The sequence below is a fragment of the Sinocyclocheilus anshuiensis genome, unplaced genomic scaffold, assembly GCF_001515605.1.
Source record: "Sinocyclocheilus anshuiensis isolate Anshui unplaced genomic scaffold, SAMN03320099.WGS_v1.1 scaffold590, whole genome shotgun sequence".
In the NCBI taxonomy this organism is placed as follows: Eukaryota; Metazoa; Chordata; class Actinopteri; order Cypriniformes; family Cyprinidae; genus Sinocyclocheilus; species Sinocyclocheilus anshuiensis.
In genome coordinates this window covers 540,335-556,793 of record NW_015544192.1, presented here as the reverse complement: position 1 = coordinate 556,793, position 16,459 = coordinate 540,335, and the positions used below count along the sequence as shown (strand labels likewise).

Here is a 16,459-nt window from a genome sequence, read left to right as displayed (position 1 = left end):
GACCTCATTTTAACGTCTCATCCGAAAGACGGTGCTTTTTGACAGTATAGTGTCCCCGTCACTACACTGGGGAATTAGGACCCACACAGACCACAGGGTGAGCACCCCCTGCCGGCCTCACTAACGCCTCTTCCAACAGCAACCTAATTTTCCCAGGAGGTCTCCCATCCAGGTACTGACCAGGCTCAACCTTGCTTTGCTACAGTGGGCGACCAGTCTTGGGCTGCAGGGTGATATGGCTATGGCTGTATGCTTATCTTGGCTGGGACAGTCTGTTTGTATTACTCTCTTTAGGTGTTCCACCCTTCTGTTTCAGTCTCTCCAAAGCAAACCTGCACTCCTCTATCAGATAAGACTCAATCCAACCACCTGAAAGACTTCTGCGCTGTTTGAGGCAGTCCAGCACCAGGTAAAAATGGAGTGAAATGATGGAAGTCATCTCAGGTCACTGGCAGGTTTTCATAATGGATGAAAATGAAAACACCCATGGAAAAAAAACACTCACAAGGAGGTAAAGAAATGCAGCCGAGTCAAACTCACCTTTTAAAACTCTAGTAATAAATAAAGCAATTGCCTCATAGGAAAAACAAGCAAAGGAGTCGCAACTGCTCATTAAAGAGTGAATTTACACCTTTCTGCAGCCTGTACAGTTCAAGGATCCTTGCTTTGCATATGAAGGGTGTTTAAATATCCATTAGACGCCATAATTTGTCAGGCACAGCCCTACGGGCAAAAGACAGAGAAAAATATGCTGTGATGGGAAGGGTGGGACAGGGTCACCCAAACCCACATTGTCATATGTACACACACCCTGTAGCAGAGGAGGAGAATAAATTAACCGCGAGGATACCACAGGAAGTGTCAGAGTCACTGAGTTAATGTATACTTGGAGATGCGATTGCGATGCACTACGCTTGAGGCTGAATACTTCTCATTTAGAATTAGTACTAACTTAACTCTTCTTGATAAATGCATCGTAAGTCATTACAGTCAGTTGTGGATTCAAAGGTGCCCATGTTGTCCCCTCTAACACTTTCAAAAAAGACTAAAATATTAAAATATATTTTTTTTAATCCAAGTCTGCACCACACTTAGTAGTTAGGGGCAGACTGTATGACCAAAATCTTATATCATGGCATGAATAATTTTATATCACAGTAACAGTAAACTGTTTATCTTTTATTTTGTGTATCTATCGATCGATAGATAGATAGACAGATAGATAGATAGATATACATAACAATATAATGTATTGTTACTATAATTTATGTTATACATTAAAAATATAAATTACTACATATTCTAGTGTCTCCAAAATTTAACAATAACCAATAAAAAAAATACAATTATTAATGACAATAAATCATTGTTATTAGGTTTTATATATTAGCTACTAATATATTGTTATATATATATATTTCATATTACATCATGAAGTACTGTATTTTTTATTCTAGTGACTAAGTGAATAATTACACTACAAGATGTTTTATTTTCATTATGAATATTATTATGAGAATAAATTAGTAGTATTCAATTTTTATTAATAATAATTATTATTTTAATATTACATATATTGCGTAGTCATGTTGTAATGCATATTTTTAATCTAGTGACTAAATACTTTAATATTTAATTTTAAACTTAATTGACACACCAAAAAGCAAGATTGTTGAGATGACAGATGAATTATAAATGGCCCCGTTTTGTTTTGTGGTCAGAATTTTTTTATATCATGCCAACTCATAGTATATACATATAAACAGTATAACAAAATATTTTTCACCATTGTGATATATACAGTCACATCACCCCAGCCCTATTTTGGTGGCCCACAGAACAACACCCTACCCTAGACAATTTTGGTTCCTTTGCTGCCTCCATTTCTGAGCCTTTACAGCCCATTACAGTTTTAATAATGCAACCCTGCCTCATTCTCCCTCCCATGATGCACATCCCATCTCACCGGCTACACCTGTGATCTCACAGGCCGTAAAAAAGTGAATAAACAACACACAGTCTCTCGCTCTGTGCTGAAACCAGACCATTCTCATTCTCACTTCTCTCCAGACCGAGCTTGATGAGGCATTCTGGCTAGCACTCTCTGGAGAAGCTCTATAAAAGCTGAGCCCCAAACCTTTGCGCCAATACAGGTTTCTGTTGAATTACAGCACAATTTTCTAGCGCGACTATCGACAATGACGTTTTTCTGTTAGTGATCACTGACGAGCTGGCAGGTAGTAAACGGAGGCTGGCAGGCCAGACACAGCAGTGTGATAAAATACAAAAGCTTACGCTTGTAAAGGAGTTTAATGTGACAAAATGCAAGGATGAGCAATAAAAGTGAAAATTTCTTGGTGTAATTGAAATAAACATTGCTTAATTTCGATTTTGTGTGCATAATTGCAAAAAACAACAGTAAATAAAACAATATATCTGAATTTTATAGTTGGTTAAACACCAATTTAAATAATAGCATCATCTTATAATTTGAATAATATTTGAATTATAGCATCAACATTTGTAATTGACTGTATATGAGAGACCCTTAAGCAATAATCGAAAATCTGCAGTGAGCCACATTCAAACCACTTTGGCTAATTGGAGAATAGGGAGATGGCAGATTTGCAGTTAAAAATACAGGCTACAAACACCAGGTTCGGTGGTTCAAATCTTTTCATGATGGGCAATACATCTACTTATTCACCTCCCTATTTTCTGTGTTTACTCACACTGAAAAAGCAGAGAAAGACAAAGGAAGAAAAAAGAACGAGAGAAAAAAAACCCTGCATAACAAAGGTGTGTTTATAATCAAATGGCTGCTTATAAAATCAGAAAGTTGTTGACACAGTCTTATCAGGCACAATTTAAGGCAGAACGATCTAAATTGCATTTGGAATAGCAGGATCACTATCTAGCAGTGAACACATTTATAAAGTTCCCAGGAATCTTATTTGTGTATATTCTCTATCTGCACTTCATCAGCACTTAATGTAGCACATCTCAACATCCATGTCACTAAATCATTTGCTTTCTCCCCAAAGCTGCTTAAAATTATTATTTCAATACTTCTTCAGGGAGCCCAAAAAATATAAAGATTTCATTTCTGGGTGGCATCAGTGATGGGTATTATTTAGTGCACTGATACAATGAGAACCAAAATGAAGCTAAATTTGATCCGTGGGTAAAATTCAAATTTTAAATAATCGAAACAGTAGCAACAATAATGAGGGTAGATGGCCTACTTTAGAAACTCTAACTCAAATGCCATTTAGAAAATTAATCCTGTCTGAATAGTGCTAACAAATGATTAAGGCAATGAGCACAACTTTAGTCCCTTACCTTCATCAAAGTCAGCATTGTCCTCTGTGTGTTGAGGGAAAGGGAAGCAGTTGGTGATCTCCAGCCTGTCCTCAGCAGCACCACCTCACTGCCCTGACCTTCCTCCTGGTAATGCTTGATGATCTTCATCACCACCTGAAACACAAAAACACAAGCTTGAAGATCTGCTAACACTCACACTTGGCTGAATTTCTGTTTTTCCATGATCTTCAAACATTTTTGATCTAAAGGCTTAAGCGTGAATGCTTAAAATATACAAATATAAATTGCACATGCATACAAATCTTTTTTGGAAAATAAAACTATAATTTAATTTATTTATTATTTTTAATTAATACAAACGTTTGGAATAATTAAGATGCTTTTATAGTTTTTGATAGAAGTCTCTTATGCTCACCAAGGCCACATCTATTTGACCAAAAATACAGTAAAACAGCAATTGTCAAATATTATTACAACTAAAAATGTATATACTGTTTTCAATTGTAATACATTTTAAAAATGTAATTTGGTCCTGTAATGAATTTTCAGCAGCCATTTATTTTAGAAATTGATTTATTTTTTAGTTTTATTTTTTTTTAAAGTGATATGATGCGATTTCAAGTTTTCCTTTCTCTTTGGAGTGTTACAAGCTGATTGTTCATAGATAAGATCCCTGAAGTTGCAAATACTAAAGTCTCAACACCAAAGAGATATACTTTATCAAAGTTAAGACTCTGCCACGCCCCCCTAAAACGGCTCGTTCTAACACGCCCCCACATATCTACCTCACACTGCACTTGTCGGAAGGAGGGACTTTGTAGAAAACGAAGCGTTTGAGAGAGGCGAGGCATAGAGGACCTACAATAATGTACAGTATTTGAAAATTAATGTGTTTTTTGAACATTAAAGCATGTCAACATATTCTGTTACACCAAATACACAAAATAATGATTTTTAAAAAAGCATCATATGACCCCTTTAAAGAAATTAATTAATTTGGGGTCAGTAAGATTTTTTTTTAAAGAAAATTAATACTTTTAATGCATTAAATTGATCAAGTGACAGTAAAGACATTTATAATGTTACAAAAGATTTATATTTCCAATAAATGCTGTAATTTTTTCTATTTATCAAAATTCGACATTAATAAGAAGAACTATTATTAAAAACTGAGCAGCAATAGTAACTGATGACAACTGAGCACCAAATTAATTGATTAATTGATTACTAAAGGATCATGTGACACTGAAGACTGGAGTAGTATCGTTTCAAATTCTTTTTGTATAAAGCTTTTTTTTTTTCGATTTATGAAATAAACTTAGCCTCAGTGAACATAAGAGACTTCTTTCAAAAACATCACAAATAAATAAATAATTAAATAATTAACTTTTGACTGGTGGTGTCTGGTGTGCTTAAATATGTATATAGTCTGAATAAGTATACAGTCTGAATAGTCCATCGGAAAGCATGTTCTGGAACTGTAAATGACAAAGGGTGGACAGCTGAAGGGATTCCTGGAAAGGTGCTGAAAGGAATTTGGTAGTAGGTGGATTTGGGACAGAATAGAGCTTAATCTTTAATCCATAAACTTTAATACAGATCATAACCATTTGGAATTAAAAATGTCACCTATAGATAACAGATGAGGACAGATAGAGAATGGGAAAATCCGAGAAAGCATGGGAGTGCTGCAGCGGTAATAACAGTGGATGAAATACCACAGGTGAAGAGCAAAGCATCCCACACAGCAGCGAAAAGCTCAATGGCAGAGCGAAGCTCCGCGTTTTTATAGAAAAATCTAATTCATCTTCAGCCGAGCAGAGCAGGGGCTCGAATCTGTCGACAAAGCAGTATCGATCCTTGGGTCCAGGAGGCCTGGCATCTAACACAATAATAGATTTTCAATTGTGACCAACAGCAGGCACAACCGTATTTGAATCCTAACAACAACAAAAATGTCCTATGTTAAAGCTTCAAAGGTTTCAAACAAAAATAGGTGAGAGATACACTGCTAAACTTGAATTCATTGGACCAGTACAGAAAGGTCAGTGGGGCACAAAGAATAGACATGGTTAACAAGATCTTGGTTCAGAAACCTTTGACATAGGTCCGTGCTTAAATCTCCCAATGCTTAACCAGGATTAAGGAACCAATGTGGGCAGGAAAAATCAATACAACACCATCCATTCATCTTCAAAACCTGATCCTCATCCAGAGCTTGTGCTGAAGCAATTTATATAAGAGTTAAAAGACTTTTACAACCAGAATCTAGAGTTCTCTTTGTGGAAGATCCAAAACACCTTCCCAAGTGAATTTTGAAATTCACAAGGTAGGTTCAAAATGCCTTTGACATACACATTTCCAGAAAAAAATAAATAAATAAATGAAATAAAAAATTTGCTCGCTTTTTTTCCATTATTTGGTCACTTCAACATTTAAATTACCCAATTCTACTCACTTTCTACTCCATGGGGTCCAAAAGAAAAGCTGGCAGAGCCTGCTAGAGTTGACAAATTTGTCCAAACAATTTTATTAGTGAAACTGACTATCTTCACAGTTCCAATTTTATTTATAGAATGTACATAATTATTAGAACCTCAAAAATCTAACAGCAAAAATTCATGCCCATAATGCCCTAACCGAGAGGCAGAGGTATGACTGATTGTAAACTGGCAGGGGTCTAGAATTCCTGGATGTCAGTTGATGGCTGTATTGGTGGCTTGCCATCTGATTATCAATAAAACTGACAGTTTCTGAATAAGCGAGCACTTAGGCCATTAGGCAAGACTCCAGCAGGCCAGAGAGCCAGTAGTAGCTTTAGCCACACTAAACCAGGCCTCCAATGCCTTCAGTGCTAGTCAGAAACCATTTCTACTCTACAAAAGTGTGACACTACCCACAGGTTATCAACTAGTTGTGGATGTTATGATGTCAAAACAAAATAAAATTTAAAACTTTACTAATGAACATTTAGTTGAAATCAAACTGGTACTACGGACATAACATTCACCACTAGTTGAACCTTTGCTGTTGGTGAAAATATTATGACAAGAAAAAAGACAATGAAAGATATTAACAAATGTTTTTGAAGAACAAAAATATGAAAACAATATGATTGTTTCAAATAATCCAACTAAAATCAGTGTCTAGGACTGGCTCACTTGAGTTGCAGAGGTTAAAACTGGTCAGTGAATGAAACTGAACACATTGTGAATAGACTTTCCCTAACACACTAAACCATGAATGGACAATTAATAATTAAAGCATAAAGAACTCACAATATTTTATTATAACACTGTTTTTAGGAGTGCAGGTTTTCACAACAAGGACAGCTGTTTTTGTAAAAATGTTTACATTAATATCGAAACATTCGAATATTTGGTTTAATTTTGCACTCTCATCAACTAAAATGTTATTTGAGCAAACTAAAACGATATGCCATTTTAGTCAGAATAACACTGACTAAAATAAAAAAATGAGTATGATGTGACAAAATATTGACTAAATTTTTAAGCATATTTTTGTCCACAGGCAAAATAAATAAATAAATACAATTAAACAAATAAATGAAACAATAAAAATTCACGATGACCACGCAGTTAATCCAGAAACATTCAAACACAAGGACGGATGTGCAACCTAGTTGTGAATATCTGTGCTTGTAAACCAAGTTACATAATCAACAGTGGCAATCCATGAACTCTCTCTATTGTTTAATGATAATAATTTCATAAACTGTTCCAATCTAGTTGATATTGGATAATGCTATATTGTAGCGCCTGCTAAATGACAAAGTGGTATGTAAAATAGGATGTTTGAACACTAAAGGGGCCATCCGCAAAAGATTCTGACAGAAAGATTTAAAAACACATCAAAGAAACAGCCAGAGTGGAAGACAAAAAGCTCACACAGCAATGTGTACGTCCGGATGTGTCAAGTTTCGACAAAGCCCTTGCTCATTGTCTTAGTGGGACAAGGTGACTGGGAGAGCTACAGAGCAAGTGGCATTCACAGGTCGAAAAGAGAGTGATTTCTAACACAAGCCGAAATCACCAGGGATCCAGAGTGAGAATGAGGCAGGCATTGAGTGCTAGTCCCTGTAGTCCATCTGCCAAGCACTTTGAAACTCAGACACTGCAAAGTCATGAGGAAGAGAAGCAAGAGTCTTCAGCAAGGTGCACAGCAATCAGCTTCTCAGAAAAAAAGTACATGTACGACCTTGGGCGAGCTTCCATCAGATGGACATCTACTTTGTGTCAGAAGCTATATAAAAGCTGCTTTAAAAGATGCTTAAATCTTTAAAGTGACATAAACTGAGTTTTTAGTTATGAAACGGCGATGAAATGTTTTTTTTTTTAAATAAAAAAAACAGCTTTCAATCGGAGTGGCGGTAGTCTTCTGTTGGCACTTTGGCCTTAGCCAGGAAACGGCACAGCGGGCAATTGTGAGGAATGCTGAAGGACAAACACGAAACCCAGGTTCACTTTACTTCCTGTTGCTTGCCAGAGTCTTATTGTGCGCCCTCTGCACAAACTCAGCCATCAATCTTTTACGCTTGCTGTAGAAGTGCTCCAGGTTTACGGTGAATCAAGTTCTTCTCACAGCCTGTTAATCTGCACTTCACAGCCTGCCGTCGCTGTGCTATTGCTTCGCAGAGGGCCCTCAAGGGCCGTATATAAGCTCCACTCACACTCACCTTCTGTCACGATCTGAATCCACCAAAACGTTGTTGAGAGACTAAATTACTGTGTCTACATCTTTTAAAGACACCTAAAAACATTAGTCATTAAAAACACAGGAGAAAAGTTACCTAACATGCCAGTGCTGTGGAATTTATCCATTCGTATGATGGGAACCAGCAATTTTGATCCTAAACATACAAGGGATTCAATGACTAAACCAGATGCATTCTTCCACTTCCACTTAGTTTATCTTAATCTAAATAGGAAAAAGACAAGGTAACTCAATCATTTATTTTTAAATGAGCATATGTTTTTTTGAGTCCATTTAAATATTTTAATTATGCTGGCAAAAGCAAAAATCAAGCACATGTGGGACAGAGTGCCATAAGTGCTGAATTTTGCATCACAAGGATTGAAAGTCAGTTCACCGCAGTGACTCCTATAAGAGGGGTTTAAGTAAAGGTGAATCAAAATTTCTTGTGACACATTCCTGGTCCTATTCATCATTCATTGGTCTGCAGATCTGTCAAAGAAAATAATGTTTTGCCACTGTAATCTTAAATGAAAATGTAATCTTCAATCAAAATTTGCTAAAACTCTGAACCTACTTGTCAACAAAAATTTTAATTTTGTCAATACATTTGGATTTAATTCTTGATGTAAATTCTTGATTATTATACATATAAAGTTATTGATTATTTAAAGATTTGGGTGCTGAAAAAAACTTTGCAATAACAGGAATAAATTACATTTTACAATATATTAAAACAGAAAACAGTTACTTTAAACTGCAATATAATTTCAAGATATTACTGTTTTTACTGTATGTTTTATCAAATAAATGCAGCCTTGGCTTTGTGAGCATAAGTGGCATTTTTAAAAAACCTAAATCTTAATTATTATAAAATTATTATAAACTTTTGACCAGTAGTTTGTGTGTGTGTGTGTGTGTGTGTGTATATCATCTTATATTGCTTACTAAATACATTAAAAAAAAAACTAAAAGTACTAATATTGTAATAATTTATATAAAAATATATAAACATACACAGTTTCGTTTCGTTTATAAGTATACATATTTATAAGATATGGAAAATATATGTATATAAAAAGTAGAATACATTAAAATAAAGTAAAATAGTCCAAAGCCCTGTCTTCTTAGTAGGCAGTGGCACCTATTGATGCTTCGTTATTGCTCTCACGCTTCAGTGTGTTCAAAAGAGACTGACAACTCAACGGCACCGTTTGAAAAGATGTAGTGCTGAAAGCGCATGAAGTGAAGAGTGACACAGTTCAGTGATTTAAGTGGATTACTGCTGCCCCCTGTTGACCATCTGCCTCACACCTAGCAATGTTTATGGAGATTTACTAATATAGAGAATAAACCCTTGACAAAAGCAAAGACAGAACGTGAATGTGTTGGAAGACAAAGGGAAAACATCCTACAAACTGCAAAATTGGGTGTGATTCAGAAGTATGTATATGTGGAGAGATATACACAAATATACATATGCCATACGGTTATATTTTTAGCATAAAAAAGGAGAAAAACTCCTGAGGGAATCAGAAATCATTTAAACATCGCCCTGCTATGATTATCATGCATAAGCAGACCTTATTTCACACTGCTTAAAAGTGCTTAGCTTTTGCCTGAAAGGTCAAATATAAAGAGTTTCATATAACGGAGTGAGAGAGAGAAAGACAGAAAGAGAGAGCTGAGAAGATACATATCCCTAGAAGGGATTTGTAGAGCTCTCCGTTTAAGCTGCTTACCCACCCTGAAGCAGTCACCTCTAATCCACCTGCTATACATTTAGCTTATTTGTATTCATCTAAAAACTCTGTGAACAGCAGGTCTACAAAATGGAGCGCAGCAATAATGCCTGATGGTCAGGTGGCTGAAGCAAAAGGGAAAATACAGCAGATGGTTAATATCATGGTCTTCCTCTATCCCTTCTTAACTCGCTGTTTTACTCACAGGGGAGGATTAACAAGAAAACTAGCATATCAACAACACCCACATCAGATGCGTTTCCAGTGACCTGCAAATGCTTTTGCCTTGTGGAATAAAATGCAACTGGATTTGGTTACTTCCCTAAGATCCCAAAAAAGTAAAAAAAATAAAATAAATAAATAAATTACAAAATTACAAAAATAAAATAATATCCGATTTGATTATTAAAAACAATGAAGATGTACAGAGCGCTCTAGTGGCTCACGACAGACACTTTCAATTGATATTGTCAATAGTACCCATCATAACCACCAAATGACAAACCAAGATTAATTATGGCATCTATTAGTTTACATGAATGTGCACAAAGCCTCCTACTATTTGTTTCATAGGGATGGGGTTGATTTCAAGGGAATGAGAAAGTGACGGCAATAATCAATCATGTTCCAAAAGTTTTTCAGCCTTAAAACATTTGAATTTAATTTTTTTAACATAATTTTAAACATCAAACATACTATTTATTTTATATTATAGCAAGTGAATATATATGTTTATAAATAGCCCTGTGTTACAGAAAAGAGACAACTAAACTACTGGTCAAAAGTTGGGATGGGCAAATAAAGTCAGAATTTGTAGGGGCAGGCATGGCTGTGCGTCTCCTTAATCTTTTTTGTTGTTTCCTTTTATTTCTCTCTGATTCCAGCTGCACTATTCCTGCGTGGCAGAGCTGCCTCCAGGTGTTGCGGTTTGCTGCTAATTCTTCCAGGCATGAGGGATTAATTTGGCACTTCCTTAACGATGTTTTAAGCTGGTCTTTATATCGCTTTTTCGGACCCCCTGAGGAACGGCGGCCCGGATGGAGCTGACCATAAAGGATTAGACGTGGCAAACGATCTTCAGGTAGCCTAACAATGTGCCCAAGCCAGCGTAATTGATGCTCAGTGATTGTGGCTTCCATGCTCTTACGGTTTGTCCTGGCAAGCACTTCGAAAAACCCCAAAATTCGCTGCAAACACCCTATATGGAAACGCTCCAGCAACCTTAGGTGGCAGCTATATATAACCCAGGCTTCACAGCTGTAAAGAAGAGTGGTAATGAAAACAGCTTTATAGATGGTAACTTTAGTAAGCAATTGAAGGTGCTTATTTTGAAAGACCTGACGTCGAAGTCTGCCAAAGGCCACAGAGGCTTGTTTTATCCGATTTTCAATTTCGTCATCAAGATTGCAGTGCTCTGATACAATGCTGCCCAGATACTTAAAGGATGGTACTATTGTAAGTGGTTGTTTTTCTATTGTAAAAACAGGCATAGTGGGTGGAGGGCTGAGCTTCCAACTCAAGAACCTGCATTGCTGAGACCTTGGTAGAGGCCTGGAACCTTCGGATATTAAAGAGGTTTCCATCCAGCCTGAAGTCAACAGTGATCCCACTGCTGCCTTCAAGTTTATCATGCAGGAGCTTTGTGACACATACAAAGCGAGGTAGATGTTAAACATTTCATTTCTGCCGAAGGATGGTGGATGCAGGGCAGTTGATGGTATCAATATATGCTCTGCACATTGTTTCCAGCATAGACACAATAGTATCGGAGTTCTCATCAAACCAATCTTGATGTTTTCTAGTTTTATAGCCTATAGTGTCAACAGCGGCTTTATGTAGCATTGAGGCCATGGAGGTCCATTTCTGATCAATAGTGTTATCAGAACACAAATATGGAGCCAAAACAAAAAACTAAAAGAACAAAACTCCCAACGATGCATGCATGAGGGACAAAAGAAAAACCTTAGTCAGTAAAATTGTGGGAGAGACAAAACCAACCAAACAAAACAAACAAGATAACCTTCAGGAAGTCCAAAATGTTTCCTCAAAGGCATCATTCCAGCTCAAAATGTGCAAGAAGGCACACGAACCGTCAGCACCTTTAAGTTTGAGCATCAAGACACTGCAGAGAATGTTCTGGAAAGCCCACGGGCACAAAAAAATGAAATCATTCAAACAGCTCCAACTAACAGCAAAAAGGAAGCTGAGCTTTAGTAAAGCTCAAAAACAGGCTGTGGGGCAAGTGGATAGAAAATCAATGAAATCATATATGGCAGCTTTGCTTGAGGCACCTTGACAGGAAACAGCTTTCTTGGGCTCCAGCCTAAAAACTAAAAAAGTGGAACACTGAGCTTGACGGTTTTCAAGAAACAAAGCAAAAACTACAATTTCTGTGCATTCACAACATTTGGCACTCATTCCCCTCAGCAGCGGGGAGCGAGATAGGAAAGTAAAGCAAGCGAGAAGCTTCCATAAGAAGTGAGTTTAATTAGGTTCAGTGAATTTAATGTGGCCGTACAAACAGATTAAGTACAAAAACGCAGCAAAAAAAAATCATTTGACTTCTGTTCAGGCCTGTAAAATTGAAGCAATGATCTACAATCTGATGGAACTAATTCTATTAAATTAATTATGAACAAAAAGAAAACAGCTGCTTGGTAAATGAGGGTTTACAATAAGACATTGCTGTTTACTTACTTAATAATTATAAAAACTAGACTCTCAGCTAAACTCATGTCTAAACTAACCCATGTCTTTATGAGCACATCTCCAATTTCTGATAAAGTCAAAATGAATACCATCACACTGCCCAAGCTAACACAACGAAAAACTGACAAAACCCACTACAGTGGATAACAAGGGCATAATTGTTCAACAATGTGGATGTTTTGACTAAAGAGAAAGATGCATTTATCCATTCATTATTTTTAAGACAGACAATTAGAATTTATCATAATAATATACTTTCAACTTCACAATGGGGAAAAAAGCAAACATAATCTATGCAGGAGCACAGAGGGATTGGATGGGTGCAACAAATATGTGTAACCTAGACACACACAACACGACGACTGATGAAAAATGCAGGTGATGAATATGGGACATCAATGTCTATGTTCGTTGATAACAAGGGTCAATATCTCTATAGAAAAAAAAATCTACTGGGTTCAATCTTTACAAAAATATCTATTGCCGTGTTAACGTGTGTTAACCCATGTTATTGTTTTCCATCTAAATGAGCATATGTATGGACAGTAGTGGACAAGACGATGAAACAAAATGTATGCCTGTTCAAATAAAATATATATGAAGTGAAGTGACGTGTGGCCAAGTATGGTGACCCATACTTGGAATTTGTGCTCTGTATTTAACCCATCCAAGTGCACACAAACACGCACACTGTGATCACACACCCGGAGCAGTAGGCAGACATCTTGCAGTGGCGCCCGGGGAGCAGTTGGAGGTTCGGTGCCTTGCTCAAGGGTCTCACCTCAGTCAGGGTATTGAGGGTGGAAGAGAGTGCTGGTTATTCACTCCCCCCACCGACAATTCCTGCCGGACCTGAGACCCACAACCTTCGGGTTACAAGTCCAACTCTCTAACCATTCGACCACAACTGCCCTATCTATCTATCTATGTATATATATATATATATACACTGTGTTTCAAATTATTATGCAAGTGACATATCAATAGGATTTCGGTACAATAAACAGTCAGATTTTTGTTTGTTTTGATTTTCACATCATTTCAGGTAACTGGTATCAATCTCAGACAGGTTTGTTCAATAGTTTGCCAGGTCTTCTTAGGTAAATGGAAAGCCTACTTAAAGAGGTTGTTCCACATTATTAAGCAAGTCACAGTTCTCATGCAATATGGTGAGGAAGAAAGAAGAAAGGAAGAAAGAAGTTCCAGTCAACAAAAATGCCACAAATCTGCCTGGAAGAGGACGCGTGTCTGTATCATCCTAATGCACGGTGAGGAGGAGAGTTTGAGTGGCTAAAGACACTCCAACGATCACAGCTGGAGAATTGCAGGAAATAGTTGAGTCTCTGGGTCAGAAAACCTTAAAGAAGAATTATCAAACAGCACCTACATCACCACAATTAGGAAAAGAAAACGCTCTTATCCAAAAACAAACTCCAGCATATTAATTAGCCAGACACTACTGGAACTTCAAAGAGGACTGGCTTCCATGGTCAGATAAAACTAAAAAATTCGCTTTTTAGCAGCAAACACTCAATATGGGTTTGGTGAACACAGGAGTAAAAATGTACCCCATTTGTACAATGAAATATACTGCTGTATCTTTAATGCTGTGGGCCTATTTTTCTGCCAGAGGTCATGAATATTTTGTTCAGATAGAAGGCATCATGAATTCTATCAAATAACAACAGCTAAAAAAATAAAAACTGACTGACTCTGCTAGAAATCTTATAATGGGCCAAGGTTGGATCTTATAACAGGACAGTGATCCAAAACAAATATCAAAATCAACACAAAAATGGGTCACTGGGCACAAAACCAAGCTTCTGCTATGGCCATTCCAGTCCTCTGACCTGAACCCTATAGAAAATGAGTGAGGTGAACTGAAGAGAAGACGCACCAGCATGGAGCTGCGAATCTGAAGGGTCTGGAGTGGTTCTGGATGAAGGAATAGTCTCTGATCTCTTGTCAGGTGTTCTCCAAACTCATCAAGCATTATAAGTGAAGACTCAGAGCTGGTATCTTGGCAAAAGGATGATGCAAAATGTACTGAATAAAGGGTATGATTAATTGTGGCCAACGTGTATTAGTGCAGGGCTCGCAAAATTTCTAAATCCCTGGTAGCCCTTCGGGCAGGTACTCTTCATATTTTGGTAGCCCGAAAATTAATTTAACTAGCCCAAATAAAAAAAGATTTTTTTTTTCTTTAAAAAAAAATATAGAAAATCATATAGGAGTTTAAATGTCAACCAAAAATATTTTTAATACACAAATATCAACAAATATGAAGGAAGGAATTTTATTTCACTATTTACAGGGTATCTGCAGAATTTTTAAAAATAAATGTAAGGCAATTTATGACCCATTTTAAGGTGATACATTTTGGTAGCCCGACTGGAAAACACAATAGCCCCGGGACGTCGGGCTAGCGATTTTGCGAGCCCTGTAGAGTAAAACATTTATTTCATTATGAGATTTCCCTCCCATTTTAAACTCTTATTATCCAGTGTAAGGTTAGATTTTTGTAAAATTTTCAAATAAAAGATCAAAAGGATTAATGATATAGATTTTTTTTCACAGCCTTCTTTGATCATATTTACCAAGAGTATGAATAATTTTGAGCACAACTGTATATAAAAGAGTATGTACTTTTTTTATGGAGATTTTACAGTCATCTGTCAGAGGGGCAACTTATTCTGTTACACCAAATACACAAAATAATGATCTTTAAAAAAGCATCATATGACCCCTTTAAACAGTCCTAGTCATGCGACTATTTACTCTAGCCATGTAAATATGTTCACATGAAATCAAGACAGTCTGCACTTTATAGCTGACAGCTCTGTAGAAAATACATCTCTTTTTGGACAATGCAAACCCAAAAGTAAATGTTGCTAATGTGACCTGTATAATTAAATAAACCAATAAATTGGCAACAATACACAGCTACATTTTCTTAATCATATGTGGATCAAAATATTGAAAATATTGTTATTTCTAAGTCATTCCTGAAATTACATTTCTCAATTTTCTAATCCCATTTGCAACTAGCTTTGAAAAAAATATTATTATTATTATTATTATTATTTCTAGTTTGGCATATTGTCATCACATCAGTCTGCAGACACGTTTAAACACCAGAGTTCACTTTCTGAGCACTCAGCTAACGTTACATTGATTCTGTTAAACGTGGTCTTACCAGTCCTTCGATTTGGATTTGTTTGACGGGAGAATCCATAGTTTTTCCAGACGGGGTATCTTTTCGGGATGTCATCTTCTCGCGCGCCAGGTATACACAACACAACCGCTCAACCGGTGCCTTCCGTGTTGAACCTGATAGCGATGAATGAGTCATTCATTGGAATCGGGTCTTTTCAATGCAATGGGTTGAACCGGTTCAAACAAAAACTAACTAAAGCGATTAAAAAATTAATCAAAACATGCGTAAACATTTTCAACTGAGAGATATACATTTAGTACTGCTTACTGTAAAATCATAACCTGTTTGTGTTCCAATTAATTTGTAGCTTAACTTGGTTGCAATTTCTGAACCGGGGACAGTAAAAGAACCGCTTTATTTATTGAAAACCTGTAATAAAGAGCAGTATGTGACTACGGATTACTTTATTCCCCACATTATGATGGTTTTGAATTGGTTCTGTGCAATGAAATGAACTGTTCAAAAGAACCGACTCGCGAAAAGGATTCAAACTTCCCTTCACAAGAACATGCAGCTGTGATAGTGGTCGGAAGAAACAGCAACTACTGTGAACTGTTCCTAGAGTGAGTTAACTAATACAATTCTGAAAGTATTTATCTAATACCAATTAATTAAACATATATATTAATTGTAGATATAATAAATTAATTTATATTAGTATTAGAATTAACGAGGTGTTTCACCGACGGCCGTTTGGTGTTTTCTACCCGGTGCCCATTTACTGTACCCACGCTGGTAGCATGCTGTTAATGTT

The 16,459-nt window shown here is 36.5% G+C and overlaps 1 pseudogene; it reads right to left on the bottom strand.

The window, feature by feature from the left end:
• LOC107696524 (eukaryotic translation initiation factor 3 subunit H-B-like) overlaps positions 1-15,812 on the bottom strand; it is a 64,526-nt pseudogene extending 48,714 nt beyond the window's left edge.
• Positions 15,813-16,459: the final 647 nt, after the last annotated feature.